We start from the raw sequence: 24580 nt of genomic DNA, 5'->3' as shown, positions 1-24580 counted from the left end.
GTGAAACTTGCACTCCGGTAGCCTAGATCTGAAATAATTGGATGATGAAGCTTGCATCCAGCCAACCAGAAAGGCAAAGCAATTCAGGCATTCTTGAAAGTCAAGGCAATCCTTGTTCCGCAAAGAAACATTATTTGTATAGTTGAAAAGTTGATTTATCAAGCAGCCATTTAGAATTAAATGTGGAGTGGAGGTTTATATTTACGTGATGACATCACGTGCTCTGCATACCTTCAAAATTATTTGGCATCATCATTTATTTGAAAAATACAGTTTCCATCATCATTCTTCACAATAAAGAAAGTTTGACAAAATAAAAATCCACACGTCGAAAACAAATAAAAATGTTGTCGATCTCTAGAACATTTCTCCTATGGCTGCCGTTAACATTACACATGTCGCAATGTATTTTTTTGCGACATTGCTTTTGTCGAATAAACCTGGGCCAATGGAAACCTGCCTGGTGACTGGATCACTGCCAGTGAATGTAGTAGGCTACAACCTTTTCCTTCTGACTAAAGTAATGAGGGAATTATGCCATCTATCACAGTATGTTAGTGCCCCCTTGTGGTAGCGTGACCAGGGACTTGGGCTCCACTATCTTTGGGCTTATCTAACAGATAGTAAACAGTACCATTGGCCTTGAGTGATTCTAGCAGATGTTTAGGTGAAAATGACTCTAAAACTATTTTCCATGACTGGAGAGATTATCCCAGTGTCGAAATGAATGGTCAGAGTCTGGGAACCCAAAGGATGTGTGTTGGGTTGTTGAGAGACTGATGGTTCTCTCACTGATATAAAATGGAGCCAGTTGGTCCAAGGTTAGATCCCAAATGTTGGTCCTAATATCTAGATCTAGATCAACCAGATCAATGGGAATTAAAATATATCTGATATCAGTGGTTAGGGGTAACTTTGACCTATTCCCGGTTTGGCAATTTGGGACAGCTTGGCACTGATGTGGGGGTATCGGTTGCCCGTTACATGCCCATGTGAGTGTGGACGGATCAGATCCCATGACCTAGGGCATATCTGTATGCTCACAAGGCACGGTCATGGCTGTGTGCCACTTTCCAGAACTTTCCAAGACTCATTTCCAAAACTCATAGAGTGGGGAAAAAAAGTATTTAGTCAGCCACCAATTGTGCAAGTTCTCCCACTAAAAAGATGAGAGAGGCCTGTAATTTTCATCATATGTACACGTCAACTATGACAGACAAAATGAGAAAAAAAATCCTGAAAATCACATTGTAGGATTTTTAATGAATTTATTTGCAAATTATGGTGGAAAATAAGTATTTGGTCAATAACAAAAGTTTCTCAATACGTTGTTATATACCCTTTATTGGCAATGACACAGGTCAAACGTTTTCTGTAAGTCTTCACAAGGTTTTCACACACTGTTGCTGGTATTTTGGCCCATTCCTCCATGCAGATCTCCTCTAGAGCAGTGATGTTTTGGGGCTGTCGCTGGGCAACACAGACTTTCAACTCCCTCCAAAGATTTTCTATGGGGTTGAGATCTGGAGACTGGCTAGGCCCCAGTGATGTACTGGGCTGTCTGCACCACCCTCTGTAGTGCCATACGGTCGAGAGCAGTGCTGCTACCATACCAAGCAGTGATGCAGACAGTCAAAATGCTCTCAATGGTGCAGCTGTAGAACTTTTTGATTTGAGTGCCCATGCCAAACCTTTTCAACCTCCTGTGGGGGAAGAGGTGCTGTCGTGCCTTCTTCACGACTGTGTGTGTGTGTGTGGACCATTTTAAGTCCTTAGTGATTTGGACACCGAGGAACATGACACTCTCAACCCGCTCTACTGCAGCCCCGTCGATGTGGATGGGGGTGTGCTTGCCCCCCCCTTTTCCTGTAGTCCACGATTAGGGAGAGGTTGTTGAGGGAGAGGTTGAGGGAGAGGTTGTTGTCCCGGCACCACACTTCCAGGTCACTGACCTCCTCCCTGTAGGCTGTCTCATCGTCGGAGGTGATCAGGCCTACCATCGTCGTGTCGTCAGCAAACTTGATGATGGTGTTAGAATCATGCACGGCCACGCAGTCATGGGTGAACATGGATTACAGGAGGGGACTAAGCACACACTCCTGTGGGGCCCCCGTGTTGAGGGTCAGCGTGGCAGAGGTGATGTTGCCTACCCTCACCACCTGTGTTCGGCCCATCAGGAAGTCCAGGATCCAGTTGCAGAGGGAGGTGTTCAGTCCCAGGGTCCTAAGCTTGGTGACGAGCTTGGAGGGGACAATGGTGTTGAATGCTGAGCTGTAGTTAATGAACAGCATTCTCACATAGGTATTCCTCTTATCTAGGTGGGTGAGGGCATTGTGGAGTACTATTGAGATTGAGTCGTCTATGGATCTGTAGGGGCGGTATGCAAATTGGAGTGTGTCTTGGGTGTGGATGATGGAGTTGATGTGTGCCTTTCAAAGCACTTCATGATTACAGATGTGAGTGCTACAGGGCGATAGTCATTGTGGCATGAAGCCATAGAGTTCTTGGGAACAGGAATGATGGTGGTCAGTTTAAGAGATGTGGGGATTACAGACTGGGACAAGGAGAGGTTGAAAATGACTGTGTATATGCCTGCCAGGTTTTCTGCGCATGCTCTGAGAACGCGCCCTGGGATACCGTCTGGCCCCACGACCTTGCAAGTATTGACCTGATTAAAGACCCTACTCACGTCGGCCTCGGAGAGTGAGATCACCAGTCCTCTGGGTCGGTGGGGGCCCTTGCAGGACGTGATGGGTATCATGATAGAGGATACATAGCTGGAACAAAATAAATGGAATGGTATCAAACACCTAGTGTCGAATAAAAATGAAGTGGTTAAAGTGTTTCCATTATCCATTTAGGCAAATTGTGCATTAATAAATTGGCGGCAGCATGTATGCCCTCGCACCTATCTGTTTCATGTCTCAGGTAGCCTGCAAAAGACAGCATGGATAGAATGCAAGAATTCACTAATATTTGCCATATTCTAATCATTCTCATGTACCAACGTATCGCCAAAGATGGTGGTTCAATCAGGCCGTGTACCATTGGGAAAAAATAACAGTTCCTGTCTGCTTAATGTGGTGGCTCTACAATGCAATAGCATCTGGGTCTGGTCTGCTTAATTCATTGCCACAGTCCGTGCCATGGTGAAACTTGCACTCCGGTAGCCTAGATCTGAAATAATTGGATGATGAAGCTTGCATCCAGCCAACCAGAAAGGCAAAGCAATTCAGGCATTCTTGAAAGTCAAGGCAATCCTTGTTCCGCAAAGAAACATTATTTGTATAGTTGAAAAGTTGATTTATCAAGCAGCCATTTAGAATTAAATGTGGAGTGGAGGTTTATATTTACGTGATGACATCACGTGCTCTGCATACCTTCAAAATTATTTGGCATCATCATTTATTTGAAAAATACAGTTTCCATCATCATTCTTCACAATAAAGAAAGTTTGACAAAAGAAAAATCCACACGTCGAAAACAAATAAAAATGTTGTCGATCTCTAGAACATTTCTCCTATGGCTGCCGTTAACATTACACATGTCGCAATGTATTTTTTTGCGACATTGCTTTTGTCGAATAAACCTGGGCCAATGGAAACCTGCCTGGTGACTGGATCACTGCCAGTGAATGTAGTAGGCTACAACCTTTTCCTTCTGACTAAAGTAATGAGGGAATTATGCCATCTATCACAGTATGTTAGTGCCCCCTTGTGGTAGCGTGACCAGGGACTTGGGCTCCACTATCTTTGGGCTTATCTAACAGATAGTAAACAGTACCATTGGCCTTGAGTGATTCTAGCAGATGTTTAGGTGAAAATGACTCTAAAACTATTTTCCATGACTGGAGAGATTATCCCAGTGTCGAAATGAATGGTCAGAGTCTGGGAACCCAAAGGATGTGTGTTGGGTTGTTGAGAGACTGATGGTTCTCTCACTGATATAAAATGGAGCCAGTTGGTCCAAGGTTAGATCCCAAATGTTGGTCCTAATATCTAGATCTAGATCAACCAGATCAATGGGAATTAAAATATATCTGATATCAGTGGTTAGGGGTAACTTTGACCTATTCCCGGTTTGGCAATTTGGGACAGCTTGGCACTGATGTGGGGGTATCGGTTGCCCGTTACATGCCCATGTGAGTGTGGACGGATCAGATCCCATGACCTAGGGCATATCTGTATGCTCACAAGGCACGGTCATGGCTGTGTGCCACTTTCCAGAACTTTCCAAGACTCATTTCCAAAACTCATAGAGTGGGGAAAAAAAGTATTTAGTCAGCCACCAATTGTGCAAGTTCTCCCACTAAAAAGATGAGAGAGGCCTGTAATTTTCATCATATGTACACGTCAACTATGACAGACAAAATGAGAAAAAAAATCCTGAAAATCACATTGTAGGATTTTTAATGAATTTATTTGCAAATTATGGTGGAAAATAAGTATTTGGTCAATAACAAAAGTTTCTCAATACGTTGTTATATACCCTTTATTGGCAATGACACAGGTCAAACGTTTTCTGTAAGTCTTCACAAGGTTTTCACACACTGTTGCTGGTATTTTGGCCCATTCCTCCATGCAGATCTCCTCTAGAGCAGTGATGTTTTGGGGCTGTCGCTGGGCAACACAGACTTTCAACTCCCTCCAAAGATTTTCTATGGGGTTGAGATCTGGAGACTGGCTAGGCCACTCCAGGACCTTGAAATGATTCTTACGAAGCCACTCCTTCGTTGCCCGGGCGGTGTGTTTGGGATCATTGTCATGCTGAAAGACCCAGCCACGTTTCATCTTCAATGCCCTTGCTGATGGAAGGAGGTTTTCACTCAAAATCTCACGATACATGGCCCCATTCATTCTTTCCTTTACACGGATCAGTCGTCCTGGTCCCTTTGCAGAAAAACAGCCCCAAATCATGATGTTTCCACCCCCATGCTTCACAGTAGGTATGGTGTTCTTTGGATGCAACTCAGCATTCTTTGTCCTCCAAACACGACGAGTTGAGTTTTTACCAAAAAGTTCTATTTTGGTTTCATCTGACCATATGACATTCTCCCAATCCTCTTCTGGATCATCCCAATGCACTCTAGCAAACTTCAGACGGGCCTGGACATGTACTGGCTTAAGCAGGGGGACACGTCTGGCACTGCAGGATTTGAGTCCCTGGCGGCGTAGTGTGTTACTGATGGTAGGCTTTGTTACTTTGGTCCCAGCTCTCTGCAGGTCATTCACTAGCTCCCCCCGTGTGGTTCTGGGATTTTTGCTCACCGTTCTTGTGATCATTTTGACCCCACGGGGTGAGATCTTGCGTGGAGCCCCAGATCGAGGGAGATTATCAGTGGTCTTGTATGTCTTCCATTTCCTAATAATTGCTCCCACAGTTGATTTCTTCAAACCAAGCTGGTTACCTATTGCAGATTCAGTCTTCCCAGCCTGGTGCAGGTCTACAATTTTGTTTCTGGTGTCCTTTGACAGCTCTTTGGTCTTGGCCATAGTGGAGTTTGGAGTGTGACTGTTTGAAGTTGTGGACAGGTGTCTTTTATACTGATAACACGTTCAAACAGGTGCCATTAATACAGGTAATGAGTGGAGGACAGAGGAGCCTCTTAAAGAAGAAGTTACAGGTCTGTGAGAGCCAGAAATCTTGCTTGTTTGTAGGTGACCAAATACTTATTTTCCACCATAATTTGCAAATAAATTCATTAAAAATCCTACAATGTGATTTTCTGGATTTTTTCTTCTCAATTTGTTTGTCATAGTTGACGTGTACCTATGATGAAAATTACAGGCCTCTCTCATCTTTTTAAGTGGGAGAACTTGCACAATTGGTGGCTGACTAAATACTTTTTTTCCCCACTGTACATCTCTCTACATAGACATGTCAGGTTACAGTACATACCGCTAAAAACTCTCTCACACACATGCTGTCACACACATACAGGACATCCAGATACACATTCACCTACAGCACTGTGTGTCTTTTGACTGTGAATGGATGGATGTTAGATGAACAGGAGATGACCTGACTGGGTTCATTCTATTTCACACAGCTGTATTAACTGGGTCATGAAAAATGTATGCACTCACTAACTGTAAGTCGTTCTGGATAAGAGCGTCTGCTAAATGACTAAAATGTAAATGTATCAATCAACCTGGGTTCAAATACTATTTGAAATCATTTAAAATACTTTGGCTGTGCTTGATTGAGAAGCCTGTTGCATGGCAACCAATATAAAGGTCCCAAAAGTGTAAAGAATGCCCTGACATTCCAAGTATTTGCTCCAAGCAATGATGTATTGTTGTCTCTACCTTCTTGCCCTTTGTGCTGTTGTCTGTGCCCAATAATGTTTGTACCATGTTTTGTGCTGCTACCATGTTGTGCTGCTGCCATGTTGTGTTGCTACCATGTTGTTGTCCTGTTGTGTTGCTACCATGCTGTGGTGTCATGTGTTGCTGCTATGCTATGTTGTTGTCTTAGGTCTCTCTTTATGTAGTGTTGTGGTGTCTCTCGTGATGTGTGTTTTGTCCTATATATTTTTTATTTTTTTATTTTTTTATCCTAGCCCCCGTCCCCACAGGAGGCCTTTTGCCTTTTGGTAGGCCGTCATTGTAAATAAGAATTTGTTCTTAACTGACTTGCCTAGTTAAATAAAGGTAAAGAAAACTAAAAACATTTAACCCAGGTCTGGTGTGAGTCTCACGTGCACGCACACACTAACACACACACACGGATAAGGATCACCTAGGGTGACATCGAAGACCTCATTACGTGAAGGCAATCAGCAGACAAAACTCAGGCCTGATTACGGAGCAACACGGAAGATGTACACGTATAAACCAAACAGTCCACCGCTGACTAGCGGGGGACATGATGGAAACTGACCGTCTGTCCAGAGAGAGAGAAGATTAATAGAGTGAGAATAAAAATTGAATGAAATAGTTCATTCAGTAATGAGGTGAAGTGAAAGGAGAAAAGGGCCTATTTTTCTCCCTTTAGAGAAAGAGAGGAACATAGGCAGAGAGAGAGGAAGGATAGAGTTGTGCCTCTCTCTCGCTCTCCTGCACCACTTAACCTTGCTGCAACCCTCTCATAGGTCATGTCAGAGGCCCAAGGCCTCCAGCTTGTTCATGTGCCATAAGAGACTCCTGCACTCCCCCCCTCCTCCCTCACTCCCTTCCTCCCTGCCCCCTATGAAGGCCCAGCCACGCTTCAGCTAGCTGTCACACTGACCAGTGAGTCAGATGAATGAGGAAAATCCCAGCTACAAATCTTCCCTGGCGTGCTGGCCCGGACATGGACAGCCCCTATGTGTTGTGTGTGGTTCGTCCCTGCTCTGCTCTGCTCTGCTCCACACCATTCCACTCAGTAGGTTGGGCTAGTTCCCCTGGCGACAGTCCCCTGAGCGGTTATATAAGAGCTGGCAAGGTGGTGTGTGTGCGTTTGGGGTTTGTTGAGTCTTTTAGGGACAGAGAACACTTGGCTTGGCTGGCTCTAACAGGGAAAATAAGCCTAGGCAGTCAGGCAGGTAGGTAGGTTGAAAACTAGGCCTGCCCAGCTCACAGTGCTGCTATGCTAAGATTCCCTACTGATGATTGATGCAGCCATTCATACTGTGTGTACAGTCCACACCCTCCTCTGCACTCAGCCATGGTCTGAGTGTGTGTGTGTGTATGTGTGTGTGTGTGTGTGTGTGTGTGTGTGTGTGTGTGTGTGTGTGTGTGTGTGTGTGTGTGTGTGTGAGAGAGAGAGCGAGAGAGAGAGAGGGTATGAGTGTGTCTGTGTGTGTAAAGGTATGTCTGTGTTTGTGTGAGTGTGTGTGTGTGTGTGTGTGTGTGTGTGTGCAAATGTGTGTATAAAGGTATGAGTGTGTGTATATGTGTGTGTTCCTCCATTGGACCAGTGCCCTACAGCTAAACGCACAGCAGTCAAATGGCTGAGAGATCGAGTACAGACACTCAGATTTGTACAACTATTTTCATACTGTACTCACACTGACCGACACACACATTTACAGGCACACACCCAAAATGACACGCACACACACGCACACACATACATACACGCACGCACACACACACACACACACACACACAAACAAATGAATTACAGTAGAGCGAGCCACAATGTGAGTGACATAATGCGAGCTGAGGATTCTTAGGTGGGTGAATTTCCTCCATTCCCGTGTCAGCGATTCATCTCAGTCCCACTCACAGAGAGACGAAGAGAGGAAGCGAGAAAGTGAGCGAGAGACAGAGATAGAAAATGAGAGACAGAGAGAGAGAGAGAGAGAGAAACAGGGTTTAGGAGAGGACACTTCTCTTCGCACTCTCTCTGGCGCGATGCCAAGAACATTTTGTAACATACATGCAGGCGTCCGTGAGGAAATGGTGTACACATTTCTACACCCCTTATAGCCGGGCCTGCCTCCCTGTCTGCCTGGCTGTACATACCACATATACAGTACAAGACAATCACAGCGTAAACATAACCAGCTGTGTACTGCTAGGCCCTAACTCCCCAACTACCCCCGACCTGTTTTCCATCCTCTCTCCTCCTCGAAACAAGGTGCCAGTTCTCAGATGGGAGCACGCCCCACCCCATGCCACAGGCAGCAAGTGGGGTGGGGGGTGTCACTGTCAGCACCATGTGGACTGTCGAGGGAGGGGGGTGAGGGGAGGCCTGTGGTCTTTGATCGATGGAGAGGCACACACTCTGGTAATGAAACAGGCTGAGGGGGAAAATAGTCCAGCAATAGGCCTGCACCTCATCCCCCCCACCTCTGCTTCTAATATGAGCTGAGCCTTGGCACACGTGGGCCCCCCAATACCTCACACACCCAGTACAGTGTGTGTGTGTACTTTTACAGGACAGCATTATAAAACTTTTCTTTCTCTCTCCATAAAGATAGAGGTTTATTTGCTCTGCTGGAAAGGCCTCCTGCTTCTACTTCCAGACCTTTAAAAGACCTAGTTTACAGTGGGTAGAAATATTACTGTGCTCTGTTCTTGGAGTATTGGCTGTCAGAAACATAGACGTTCTCACTGACCCTGGAGAGAGAGGCTTTGTTAAAAACACATGTCATTAGGAGCAATAGAGAATGCCGTTTCGACCCAGGCATGCCGTAAACACTACATGGCATTTTACTTATTAAACCCTCTGAATTGGCATTATCCAGAGCTGATTTGATTATAAACATTTATTTTCAGTGCATAGCACAGCACACTGGACTGGCTGGTGTATATCACTGACAGTTTCGCTTAACCTACAATCCAGGGTGGGTGGAAAGCACATGACAGGGCAACATACACTGGGAAGAGTTATTGTGGGAATATATGCATGTACACACTGTGTATAAAAAGCTGACCCAATCCTATATTGAAGACTTGGAGTAGTATCCAATGCATCTCTGGGACACGATGATACAAGAATTCAAGTACCATATGTATTTGCTGAAGAGATTGTTGGCCTTGTGAGTCATAACACTACTGATGTATTAGAACACACAAGGGTGCTCTGTGAAAAATAGTCACCCCATACCCTTTGATACCTGACTTAGCATTGATATTCAGAGCAGCTGCTTTAAAGTCCTGTTGACTTAGCCATTAAAGGCTAGAGTGGGTTTGAAATGAAAACCAGGAGGATTATTTGGCTTGGATTCGACGTGCCCTTTAAAGTATACATTTCAATTGGGTGAAACACTTTTCCCTGGGTATGTGAACATTGGTAGCCTTATGGAGGGCCCGCACGCACACACAAACACACACACACACGCACAAACTTACAGGCAGAGCAGGGTGTATGACCCTAAGCCATGAAGCAGGTCCATGCAGGAGAGCCTGTCCCAGGCCTGCGAGCAAGAGAGAAAGATAGCGCGGGCGGAGCAGATATGCAATTAATTGCATTCACTGAGATGGAACAATAAACATGGCAAGGCCAGGCCAGGTTTGGCCAGGTGCCAGCCCGATTGCTTTTCTGTCATGTCATTTCCAAACGCCCTGATTTCAACATTCCCTAATCTTAACATTCATGAGTTTGTTATACATTTTTCCTTTGCCGGGTTGTTATTTCAACCTTAAGGCTGTTGAGGTATATTCATGCTGTCATTTGGTTTCTCAACCAAAGGCTTCATGCCCATACAGTAGGTAGCACAAGGAATGGGACCCCTCAGATTTGTCCTGTTTTAAATATGTTCAGATGTTATTAAACTGAATTTTTAAGCCCACGCTTTATCATAATTAAATATAAAAAGATCTGTCAGTATCTGTTGGTATTTTGAGGAGGAGGCACATTGACTGGACCAGCCAAGTTCGAGTAGCTTATCTAACTATTTTAGCTGGCATGCCTGCTGGCAAGGTTTCTAGACTTTAGAAAAGCAAGCAATTACTAAATGTACTGAATAAGACCCACATTCCTTTCAATCTTTTACCCAGATTTTAGCAGAGATGCAGAGACGCATATTTATTTTCTTTAAAAAATAACTACCAGACAGGAGGATTCAGACAGCTCAAGAGGTATGCTTAGATATGCAAAATACTGTAATCTGGCACCTTATGATAATATCATGATATGTGTGTATTAATTATGAAGCCATTATATGTGCATGTATGGATGATGTGTGTTATGATCCCATGTACTGTGTTGTAATTTGATTGTAATAGCCTAGGCATGTTAGTGCAGTATATTGAGAATGACACCCTCATTAAAATTACAATTGAACAGGTGAAGAGCTATGCTTAGATAACCTATGCAGACAAATAGAATTAGGCATAATGATTATTGCTCTAGATTGCAGGAAAACGCTGTTTCAGGTGTTTGAAAAATGTACATTGTGCCCCCTCTAAAATTATGGGTGCATGACGCTCATGTTCGCAACGGATCAATACGGCTAAGTACACACAGTGTACACACACACACACACGCCTGCACACACACGCAGGCACACACACACACACACACACACACACACACAAACAAACACATGCCTGCACGCACACAAACTGATTGCTGTACCCTATTACATTCAGTGCAGCTTGCGCTCTTGATTTTTCTCTCGACAGTATAAAGACATCTTGGCAGATTGTTGGAACGATGTTTAAAATTCTTCCAGATGACTCCTTGTTTAATTGAGGCTAACTGCATTCAGCTCCAGTTAGGGCCTAGTGGCTGAGGGAGCCGGTAGTGGAATGGGAAAGCGGGTCAGGACTCAGGATCTGCTGGCTTCTGATCATAACATGTTAGACCTATATGTCTGTCCCCAACCTGTCCCCAACAAATTGCTGAAGGCTGTCATGTACTGCACAGTACATACTGTATGGCTTGGCTATGTTGTTGTTATTGTGTTTAACACCACTAACATTCTGAGACATGTTTGTGATTAAAGTTGTTCTGTAAAGTGAGTTTAGCCCGAACTAGTTGTTTTCTTTCATAACATTTGGTACTGAAGACATGAAAAGGGGTCTGCCACTGGTTGCCTAACAGGGGAGTGGCACCGAATGAAGCAAGAGGGCTTTACGGTAAGTGGAAGTCTTATCACCCATCCAGTCCTCCAGTCCATCCACCTCCAGTTCACCTCTCCTCCTCCACTGCTGGTCATTGGTATCTTGACAGAGCGTTCGACAGCGTTCGCTCCTAGCCTGTTCTCCAGTGGCGCGGGGGTGATGAATCCTTTATTTACCCGTGCTATCATTATGAGCACAAACTATAGAATAAACACAGCCGCTTCATGCACTGCTGATAGGGCCCCATAACTCAGGGCTGAATAAAACAGCTCCTCCAGGCCGGGGCTAGTGCACATGGAGAGAAACAAAAAAATAAATGTGTTTTATCTACCTACTGGTAGTGTCAATCGAATCAAAGTTGTTTCTATGTAATTTCAATGAAATTATGTTGAACCAATGTGCCCAGTGGGTAGAGTGTGGTACCCCGGGATGAACTACAGGATCCTCCTGACACTCACAAACACACAGGGTAGGGATCAGAGGCTGATTTACGATTCTCCCACATGGGTAATCCATTATTAAAAAATTGAAAGAATATGGCACCACAACAAACCTGCCAAGAGAGGGCCGCCCACCAAAACTCACGGACCAGGCAAGGAGGGCATTAATCAGAGAGGCAACAAAGAGACCAAAGATAACCCTGAAGGAGCTGCAAAGCTCCACAGCGGAGATTGGAGTATCTGTCCATAGGACCACTTTAAGCCATACACTCCACAGAGCTGGGCTTTATGGAAGAGTGTCCAGAAAAAAGCCATTACATTTTGTGTTCGCCAAAAGCCATATGGGAGACTCCCCGAACATATGGAAGAAGGTACTCTGGTCAGATGTGACTAAAATGTAGCTTTCTGGCAATCAAGGAAAACGCTATGTCAGGCGCAAACCCAACACCTCTCATCACCCCGAGAACACCATCCCCACAGTGAAGCATTGTGGTGGCAGCATCACGCTGTGGGGATGTTTTTCATCGGCAGGGACTGGGAAACTGGTCAGAATTGAAGGAATGATGGATGGCGCTAAATACAGGGAAATTCTTGAGGGAAACCTGTTTCAGTCTTCCAGAGATTTGAGACTGGGACGGAGGTACACCTTCCAGCAGGACAATGACACTAAGCATACTGCTAAAGCAACACTCAAGTGGTTTAAGGGGAAACATTTAAATGTCTTGGAATGGCCTAGTCAAAGTCCAGACCTCAATCCAATTGAGAATCTGTGGTATCACTTAAAGATTGCTGTACACCAGCGGAACCCATCCAACGTGAAGGAGCTGGAGCAGTTTTGCCTTGAAGAATGGGCAAAAATCCCAGTGACTAGATGTGTCAAGCTTATAATGACATACCCCAAGAGACTTGCAGCTGTAATTGCTGCAAAAGGTGGCTCTATAAAGTATTGACTTTGGGGGGGTGAATAGTTATGCACGCTCAAGCACGCTTATTTCTTGTTTGTTTCACAATAAAAAGTATTTTGCAACTTCAAAGTGGTAGGCATGTTGTGTAAATCAAATGATATAAACCCCCCAAAAATCAATTTTAATTCCAGGTTGTAAGGCAACAAAATAGGAAAAATGCCAAGGGGGGTGAATACTTTCGCAAGCCACTCTACATATCAGACATACAATCTGCTTCACCTTATCTGTTTATTTCCATCATGATCCATACCCTGATAAATGTTATTGCTACCGTCTTTATTATCATTCAAGGTTGGGGGAAATTTGGGGTTTGAATAGAAATAACAGCTCACTGAGTTCATGGTTATTCTCTAGCTACATTGTTTAGCTATCTGAAAAATAATATTTATATTCAGTGCCATGATTGTAGACCATAGCTAATGTCTCCATTGAGCTTTAAAACATAACAAAACAACAATTCAAACATAGACAGTCGGGGACACACACACACGCATGCACGCACGCACAGGGCTTAGCACGCATGCACGCACGCACCCACACACACACACACCAGGGCCGCCGGCAAACGTGTTGCGAGCAGGCATTTGCCCCAGCACTTCTAATTTGGTTTAATTTAAAATGTTGACACAAAAGCATTAAAGAGAGGGACAATGTACTGTTGTTTTAGACTGACTTTCCTTGCCTCATAATTTGTCAACTCTCACACAATTAGTAGTCTATGTCCTTCCCATCAGAGTGCTGAGGACTGTGTGTGTGTGTGTGTGTGTCTTGACCAATCAGATTCACGGAAAACACAGGTTGCACGGGCCGAACATGACACACCTCTGCAAAAAAGCAGAGCGCGCTCTCACTTCCCGCCGATATTTATTTAACAAACTGAAAAAGAGGTCACTCCTGACACACACTAGCAAAAAAACTCTTTACAGAAATGTTGTAGCAGCCTACAGCTAAACATTAGCGGTCTGATATGCTGTATGGGATGAAAACAGGACGATCTTTCAGTCTGATCAATTGTAGCTTACCTATACGCCCTGTCCCATCTGGCCAAGGGAATGAAGTGGTAATGTTATGCATTCATAGCCTAAGTCAATTTATTAGTGTTAAGAGAAATTGTGAATGTGATCAAATTTGGTTTATATTCAAGCTGCGGTTGGTTAGGCTACGTAGGCCTTTTCAATCCAAAATGAGCAACAAATAAATAGTGATGACATGCTTGACCTTGTTAACTTTTTAATTGCAGATGCATAGGCCTACACGATGCAACCCTGCATAAACTAAACTCAGCCATGTCAGTTATATTGTCTAATGGCAGTTGTCTCTGTGTCTGTGTAACGGAACCCCTCCTAGTTTGAAAATAGAATTCATATGAACATGTACAAGGTTTGACAGGGTTTTCATCCTCCCTAGGGCCAGGAGTTTTTTTTTTTTTTTACTATGTGACCTGTTAGAAAAACTCTGGTCCCATCATCATAGCCCATATAAAACCATTTTTACAACTGATTAATCACTATGCCATACCCTTCACAGGGATTGACGTTAAAGGGTAACTCTCAACCACAATTGGCTGTGTGTGACAGTGACCCTGGCTCTGCAGGCTGTGTGTGTGTGTGTGCTTTGCCAGTGTCTGTAAGGAGGACAGCAACAAACAAACTTGGTGGTTTCTCCCTAAGAATGGAGCAATTTCCTGGTACACAGCAGGATAAACTCCCGAACAAGTTTGGAAAGGGGGAAGACCCAGTCTTGTTCCACACAGCGAGCACCTCTCCTCTGGCCTTAAAGGAAATGACAAAGACTCTGTGGTACTGTGGACTCTGTGACTTCTGGCCCTGGCTGTCACTCCTTGGCCCTCTGAATAGAGAAACTACACTTGAACTAGTGGGTGACTTAAAGGTCTTGTCAGTCTTTGAATGGCAAAATCTGATGGCAACCACACAATGTATACTGTAATTCATATTATTTTGAACACAGAATGTCTGCTAAGACAGCAGCAGTCAATCTGGATGTTTTAGAACCCCAGGGTATAGGTCACTCAGACAAGGATATACACATTTTCTGGCAAAAACAAACTACAGTACTTATGACATATAAAGTCAAGTTTTATAGATTTTAATTAAATAATAGGGAAGATTAAAAATAATCATAACAGTCACTCAATCATTACTTAACCTGCATTGGATTTGTGATCCGGTTTTGTTTTATATGGCTTAGTAGTAAAGCGTTATATTCTCAATGTCTGAACCCTTTCACTATGGTCTAACCTCACCTTCTCCATGGCACGGAGTCAGACAACATGAGGATTTGAGCTGGAGATCAGCGCTACATGTTCACATATAACACACACACATAAGTAATTAATGAACCAAGGCCCCATCCACACACCACCATCAAATCACCTTATCCCATACAGATTACAGTAGAGTAAGCCCTCAGAACATTTCATTTGAAGTGTGGAGAACTCTTTTCAATGAAGCACATTTAAAATATTTGTAAAGCTTACTTGACCACGGACATGATTTAAGTCTTTCTTCTCTTCAAGACTTTAGCTGTGAAAAAACTATTTTTCTGTCCAGTGAAACAAAGAGACCCTGTGTGTGTAAGGACTCTGGGGATTAGGATTAACCCTTTGATAGCTGAGTACCTATTAGGAGAGAGAGTTGGATAGAAAGCAGAGGAAAGGGAGAACATATTCCCTTGCTTCACTGGCCTGGCGATGTAAACACAAGCTTTATTATGTCTGGAAAACCTGCTGGACCATCAACAACAGGAGAGCTACACTTTGTGTGTGTGGCAGTGTGTGTATGTGTGTGTGTGTGTGTGTGTGTGTGTGTGTATGTGGCAATGTGTGTGTGTGTGTGGCAGTGTGTGTATGTGTGTGTGTGTGTGTGTTTGTGTTTGTGTTTTGCACTCTCCATGACTAGGCTTCACTTTCATCAGGCAACAGGACAGCAGTGTCTCCCCTTTGTCTTCCATCAAGATTCTTACCTGTTCTGTCTGTTATCTGTATAATCATAAAAGAATGCCACAAAAGAATACGATTCTACAAGACAATGTGTGGCCGTTTGTGTTTGTGTGTCTGTGTGTCCTATGTGCCCATACCAAAACTCCTGTAACTCTTAAACCTGACTACCCTGTATCTTGTGTAAGTCTGTGCTGCGTGCCAATGGCTCTAGCACAAAATATACATCCACATACAGTAGAGTTGGGCCTCCAATATTGTCCTGGCTGTCAATACTTCCAATGCTTCACTTTACATTGGTTCCAATGTGATGAGTAGAGCAATAAGTAGAGAAACAGACATCTGTGACTAGTTCTATCAGAGTTGCTATCAGACTTTTATTGCTGAGCTGTATTCCTGAGGGGGAGACCAAGGCTGATTTATGAGCTCATATTGTGATTGCTCTGCTGGGGTATAAGAGAATTCAGAGCAGCAGTGATGTATGCTCCGAGATGGATTCTAGCCTAATAAATGTACAGATTTGTATGATTCTTTTGTTGGCTTTCCTTTGAACTGGCTCGGTTGTAATAAATTCCAAATTCCACTGCAATTTCCTGTCTCTCTCTGAGTCTGACGCACCCGGAGGAGCAACTAGCAAGAAAAGATGATTGGGAGATGTAATCGGAGCCATACGCACACACGCACGTACGTACACACAAACGCAGACACACAGACACACATTTTCTATTCTATTGCTTGAGCCTACACGCTGCCCCGCAGAAAGGGTAGAGTGCACTTGACCTGTTGTGAGCTACTGTTCCAGGCCTGAGGGAATACAGGATAAGGTTGACCAGTGTGGCAGCAAGCACCCATGAAGACTAAAACTAAAACCTGCTACTTCAACAATACTGTTCATAGACCTTTATTCATAAAGCTTCTCAGAGTAGGATTGGTGCTGATCTAGGATCAGGTCCCCCTGTCCATATAATCATGTTCATTGTGATCTAAAAGGGAAAATGGATCCTAAATCAGTACGCTTTGAGAGTCGAGGCCGGGATCATGCAGTCAGAGTAAAATATACATTCATGCTCATCATCCTCATGCAGTAGATGTGATATGATAAAGTTGTCCTGATCCATATCAAAAGCATGAAGCCGTGCAGCTGTGCTCCTTTTCATTTAAGTAACTCCAAACAACAACGCAATCCAGCAGTCCAGAAATATTAGTTTTCATTTGATAAAAGACACTGAAAATGATTGATCTCGACAATCTTATTTGTATTTTTCTGGAATTAATTTTTTTCGATACATAGGCGAGTATGTGTGTGTGTGTGTACAGTATGTGTGTGTGTGTGTGTGTGTGGAACAGCACAGAGCAGTGTCATCATGAGCCTGAAGAGTGTTCCAGCTCCATCATCAAATCTGTATCAAACAAGAGCCAACAGGTGACTTCAGACCAGCTGGGGCCTCAGGGACATTCCTTTCAGCTGAGTATTGAGATCAGGCACTGGGGCCTACCAGCTCACACAATTTTGGAGAAGACACACACACACGCATGTATGTGCGCACGCACGCACACACACACACGCACATGTGCGCACACACACACATGCACACACATATGCCATCCCCCCCTTTCTCTCCCTCCACCTCTCTCTACATCAGAGATAATCAAGGAGGAGGTTTAAAGCTTAAAGAGTGATCTGTAATTGTTATTGAACCCTGAGTCTAGATTAGGTATCACTTTTAACACCGATGTGAAGGGGATTTCCAGAACAACAGAGTGAACTGCTCTTTTAGTGGTCATATCTGAGGAACATTAATCATTCCTCCAATGCCTCTGTTTGCCTCTGTTTGCCATTCAGTCTCTGTTTCTTTCACCATCTCCCTCCATCTCCCAACCTGTCTCAATCTGTCAATATCATTCGCTCACACACTGTCAAACTCCGTACCCTTCTCCCTCCCCCATCTTTCTCTCTCCTCCACTCGTCTCTCTCCTAACCCCTGGCCTCTGATAAACAAAGCTGATCCCAGGCTGATGGGGTGAGTGTGGAGTTTGAAGGCTCGGCCTCCTCCTCTCCCAGCCATTGTTTACACAGCCCCGTTCCCTGCTGCTGATGTTTAATGTCACCAAGGCTTTTCTCTCCACAGACAGCCTTTACATAAGCACTCACACTCACTCACAGGCAGCCTCACAAAGGGAGCGAGGCAGTGTGTGTGTTTGTGTGGGTGTGTGTCTCTCTCTCTCTCTGTGTGTGTTTGTGTGTGTGTATTTTTTTTGTATGCCAGTGTGTGTGTGTGTGTGTGCATTAGTGTGCATGCCAGCGTGTGTGTGTGCGCCCTAGTGTGAGTACTAGGGTTGCTGATTACATCTCTGTTAGGGGTGAGGAAAACCAGGCAATCCAACATCTTGGCACACACGATTTGCCGTTTCAATTGGGTTCTGAAAAACCACAGCATTCCCTTTCTCCAAAGCCTGAGTGCAAACAGGCCCAGTGTGTGCAGGCAGGGTGTTTGAACAGTGGGTTTGTGTGGTGTCTGAGTAATGTGTGAGTAAGGTGTATGATCTGTGTGTGTGTGAGTGGGTGTGTGTGTGTGTGTGTGCGCGTGTGTGCGATCGTGCGTGTGTGCATGCATGTGTGTGTGTATGTGCTTAAAAAGTGTGTGTGCTTGCATGCACAGTGGGTGTAGGGTGTTAAAAGTCTACCAGACTTATAATCTGAGTGCTGAAGGTATAAATCCCTAGTGGGAAAAGGGCTTTTGTACTTATGACCTGGATTGTTTTCAGTACTGTATGTCATTAAATTAAAGAACGGATAATTTAATATCATTCATTAGGACTGAATGGAAAATCTGTTATGGAAAAACATAAGTTATGCTGAATAAGTGCCTCGGCTACAAAAACAAACTATTTTGTTAAGGAATTTCAGACTCAGTGGTTTGGTTGCACGACAGCAATGCTGGGGAGTTAGCTCGTTTTCCCAAGTCATATAGCGATTCTGTAACTCTACAGAAAAAGGTTGCAAGTGTTCGATAAATCAGAGGAAGCAGCAGCTAAATCGATTACACTCCGGGGTTGCTTTTACAAAGTCCCAGAGAAATCACACACAACCATGTCCATACAAGCACGCACACACACACACACACGGTGCAAACAACCCCCTAAGGTCTTCAGCACGCCTTTTCCACCCCCAGCGACTGCTGACTTCACAAATAATTTATTAGTCGGGCCACATCTGTAAGCCATTTCAGCTGTTGTTTTGCGCCATGGCGGGCCAGCAAGCAGGACAGGACGCTCTGTCCAGGTCCCCCCCACCACCCCTCCTCAGGTCAGGACATCATTAGGGAGGGTATGGGGGGGGGGGGGGGGTAATGTCGGCAGGAAACTCGTCCTCCCATTTCATGCTTCAATGACTTTATGGTCAACATGGTGCTAAACCTCTCAAGTTCATTAACATTTTCTACTGAATCTTGGGTCCCCTGTGGTCCCCCGATGGAAAACAATGGCTCTATTTTCTGAAGGTTTATCATTCAAATAGAAAACCTTGAATTGAAGCTCAGGGGTCCCTTTGGCATCCATGTTGATCGTCCGACTCCATATGCAAGTGAAAAAGACACCGTGGGCTATTGAGATGGATAGATTGAGCAGATATTTGCATGTTTTGTTAATCTTGCAGTGCGTGTCTTTGGGTGGGCTGTGTGTGCGTGCTAGTGCGTTTCCACTGTGTCAGGCAGGGCTGAGATAGATCTCTGTGGATGTGATGAATGGAGATGATCCATGTAACCACGGCATATGAAATAACACTGTAGAACTAAGGAGTCCAACTTAAAGGAGGAGATCCAAGATTTAGGATGCCCCAGTGGAGTGCTGTGGCCCCTATGTAGTCCAAAATGTGTCTGTGCGTGTGTTCATGTGTGTATGTGGCCTTTTGTTATCTAGAGCAGTATAAGTGTGTGTGGTTTGTGTTAAGGCCTGAATAGTCTCAAAGCCTGTTTAATGTATACAGTATCTGGCCCCAATTGAAAAAGGGTGTGTGTGGTGTGTGCTGTGATTCCTTTCTAAACCACACAGCCAGGCAATCAGGGCTGATGGATAGGCCTACCCTTGAGAGGAGGCCTGTTAATGCAGAGGCCTTCTCTCCCCAGTGTGTCTGCTAGCATGGGGATTATACTGCTCTGTGCACAGCCATCTCCTTACTCATCCTTTTACGACACACAAATATACACAAATACATTTACATTTACATTTTAGTCATTTAGCAGACGCTCTTATCCAGAGCGACTTACAGACTTACAAATACACACACACACACACCCACACACCCACCCACACACCCACACACCCACACACCCACACACACACACACACACACACACACACACACACACACACACACACACACACACACAGTGTGGAGGACAGAGACGTTACATCGTCACACTTCCTGTGTTGACTCTATTTCCACCTTACATGTAAATCACTGTTAAAGAAGATTCACCATGGACCTGATGGACACATCTTCACAGCTTTTATCATCGGCCCAGTTCCCATAGACAATCCTTTTCTAACCCTGTGTTTCCAGGAGTACAGGTGATGCAGTCAACAATGGCCTGTGTCTCATTATATTACTTTAAAATCACAGGAAAGGGTACATGCCACTTCATTAGAAATTGCACGTTTTTCCTTGGTTCCATGATGTCATTACCATTCCTCCCATTCAGTCAACTACAGTTCCATTCAGTCAACTACAGTTCCATTCAGTCTACTACAGTTCCATTCAGTCAACTACAGTTCCATTCAGTCAACTACAGTTCCATTCAGTCAACTACAGTTCCATTCAGTCAACTACAGTTCCATTCAGTCAACTACAGTTCCATTCAGTCTACTATAGTTCCATTCAGTCAACTACAGTTCCATTCAGTCTACTACAGTTCCATTCAGTCTACTACAATTCCATTCAGTCAACTACAGTTCCATTCAGTCAACTACAGTTCCATTCAGTCTACTACAGTTCCATTCAGTCTACTACAGTTCCATTCAGTCAACTACAGTTCCATTCAGTCAACTACAGTTCCATTTAGTCAACTACAGTTCCATTCAGTCTACTACAGTTCCATTCAGTCTAAGAGTCTAATCATGTGTGCATCATACCTTTAAAAGACCAGTGTCTAAAAGACTGATGTCAGTGAGTGCGTGTGCGTGTGTGTGTGCGTGTGTGTGTGTGTGTGCGTGTGTGTGTGTGTGTGTGTGTGTGTGTGTGTGTGTGAAGAACAGTGGTAGAATAGCAAAGAGGAGGGAGGAGAGAGGAAAGAGAGAGAAGAGAAAAGGAAGGGAGATAATAGCCGAGAGAGGAAAGGAGAGATATTATTATTCCACAGGCAGTTATATAACTGGCCTAGTCACTGAGTCACCTCAGACAACAAAGTAACCTGAGTACAGACAGACAGACAGACAGGGAGGGTTGGCACTGGGACAGCTTATTCAGAATAGTGAACAGGGCACTAGGGCATAGCCAACACTAGGGTACCAGGACACTCTGTATACTACACTATCAGAAATAAATATTTAGGTTTGTTCTTACAGTTTTTCTCGATTGTTGACACACATTTTCTGAAAGCATGCCTCATATTCTCAGAACTCTACACACAAATCAAAAAACACACACACAATGGGCAAAACCCCTCAATTCTCCAGCAAAATGAGACTTTACATTCAAAACAATGTTATTTCTTATCAAAATTGTATTTTGTTTTCAAATGACACACACAAACCATAATATGAATAGACATTTATAAGAACCAGTTGAACACTGATGTGCTCAATGTAAAACACTATGATGAATGGAAAACACTTCTTCTCCATTCATCATAATGACTTAGGCCTTTTTTTGGTTCAGTGTTGCCATTACTACAGACAGTACATACATAAGTGTGTTGTAAAATATTTGAGAATATTGTTTTTATACTCAGAACACACAAATACACGGTAACAAATATATTAAATTTTTCCCACAAAAACAATGTACACAGTGTACATCCCATTCCCAACCAACACAAAGTTGCACATACAGTGGTCTACATACAAAACAGAAGAATGTAATGTATACGTATAAAAAATAAAAAAAATAAAACTATGCTGCATCCTCTCTTCTGTTGCGGTCTGGCCACAGCACCTCATCCACATCACAAGCAATGTTTTCCCTGGCCAAGCAGCGGGGAAATATCGCCTAGCATGGCGATTCCAGCCATAGAAAGCATCAGCTGCTATATCTCCACATGCGTCTTCCATAGCTTGGAGAAGAGGTATACGCGTTTGTGGATTTCGGTCATACACTTTCCATCTCCAGGCAGAAAAAAATTCCTCAATAGGATTGAGGAATGGAGAATATGGAGGGAGATAAACAACTAAAAAGCGTGGGTGGGCAGTGAACCAGTTACGAACCAGAGCAGCCCTGTGGAAACGTACGTTGTCCCAAATGACAACGTACCTGAGCTGCTCTGGGCCATCTACCTGATCTGGTGGAATGAGTGTGTTGTGTAGGGTGTCCAGGAATGTGATCAGATGGGCGGTGTTGTAGGGGCCAAGGGTAGCATGGTGATGGATGACGCCGTGGTGGGTAATCGCTGCACACATTGTGATGTTCCCTCCGCGCTGGCCAGGGACTTGAACAATGGCACGCTGGCCGATGATATTCCTTCCCCTCTTTTGTCTTTTTGTGAGGTTGAATCCAACCTCATCAATGAAGATGAACTGGTGCTCCACTGCAGCCACCTCTAGCTCAAGGACTCTCTGAAACACACATGACAATATCAGAAATAGACATGGAGTGGTCACTATTGTGAAGCACAATCATTATGATTACAATACTGAAATATGTATAATTTATACAGTGTTGAGAGTATGCATCAATTGTGGGATTGTATAGGACTCACTTGCACATAGTTATATCGCAATTCTTTGACTCTTTCTGAATTGCGTTCAAATGGCACCCTGTAGACCTGCTTCATCCTGAGATTATTTCTGCGCAAGACACGGTCCAGTGTTGATAAGCTCACCCTATCAATATTTTGAAATATCTCGTTGTTTTCTATTAATTTTCTTTGTATTTGCCGTAATGTTATGGCGTTATTTTCTAGGACCATGTTCATGATTTCAGTTTCCTGTTCAGGAGACAGAACACGTTCCCGACCACCTTGTGTTGGTAATCTTTCAGTTCTGCCAAACAAATAGTAAAATGCTGTAAATACAAAGTAGAAATACATTTTCCAAATACTTGAAACATACTTTATTTTTACAGTCCTACAGAACAGTCCACCGGCAATAATGTACTACTGTACTCATTGAGTACTGTATTGATATGCAGTACTGCAATTTTCTAGTGTGAGTAGATTTCTTACCTATTCTCATTTCTGAATGTCCGGATGATGGATGCTACAGTGTACCTGCTCAAATATGGCTGTACTCTTTGCCCAGCCTCCCTCATTGTTAGACCATGGTTGACCACATAATCAACCAAAGTGTCTCGGATCTCATCAGAGATTATGGTCCTTGGCCTTCCTCGTCCTCGTCCTTGTCCTCCCCGTCCTCCTCCTCTTACTCTCACTCCTCTGGCTCTGCCTCTGTTTCCAATGTTGGCATCCATTGCTCCAAAACAGAAGAGCTCACCTGTTGCCCTTTTATGCTAAAGCTCTGATTGCTAATTGTAAAACTGTGTGACGGGTGTTTGCCCATGTGATGAGTCAGTGTGCATATTTGAATGGCAGTGTGTTCATTGTGAAAACAAGAGATTTTCTGCATGAAAATTGTGCCAAATGCAAAGATTTGTGTGTAGTGTTTTGAAAAAAGTGTGTTGTAAAACTGCAATTTGAGTGTAAAGCAGGAATTGTGCTTGTAGTTTAGCAGAATTGGTTCAGGGGGTTGGTGCATGAGTTACATGTTGTGGTCATTGTGTCTCAAGTACCAGTATTTGTGTGTAAAAAATTGAGAAAAACTGTAAAGGAGTACAAACGCTTGTCACTGTAGTGGTACCCTGTAAGGTATGTCATTTGTGCCTTTAGTTATAGGTACATAATAGTACCCTTGCAGTTCGTACCTTAAAATAGCCAATACTGTAGCTTAGGGGACAAGATAGTACAGGTACAAAATCATACCTTAAGAAAAGGTACAAATTTGCCTTTTTAGGGCAGGAGTTCCCAAACTTTTTCACTCAGGCCCCCCTTCCAGCATTGGGGAACATCCCGCACACCTGCTGCGTGCGCCACATCTATTTCTATGGGCACAAGCACTGTTCATGACACAAACTGTTCATAGCTCTGTTGTTGGTGGAGAGATCATTTTGCAGATTTAAAGCTTATTTCCTGCAATTCTACACATTTTGTCATGGGGTGCAAAGAACATTTTGCACGTTTAAATCAAATTTCCTTGCAATTCTATACATTTTGCCATGCATAATGTGTATTCATGTGATATTTGAGTGACTAAAACATTACAACAAAATCTATGGGCTACAAACCTAGCTAAAAAACGTTAGTTGACATGGGCTAGTTGATCTGGATATTCTGACAAGTTATAAATAGCTCTCTAAGGTGTGCAATGACTGACATGACAAGAGGAAACTAACGATGCACTACCCGCATGTTGTGTTCATGTGTGTATGTGGCCTTATGCTATCTAGAGCAGTATAAGTGTGTGTGGTTTGTGTTGAGGCCTGAATAGTCTCAAAGCCTGTTTAATGTATACAGT

This window comes from Coregonus lavaretus, assembly GCF_964263955.1.
Source record: "Coregonus lavaretus genome assembly, chromosome: 1".
Classification (NCBI taxonomy): Eukaryota; Metazoa; Chordata; class Actinopteri; order Salmoniformes; family Salmonidae; genus Coregonus; species Coregonus lavaretus.
This window is presented reverse-complemented; position numbering follows the sequence as displayed.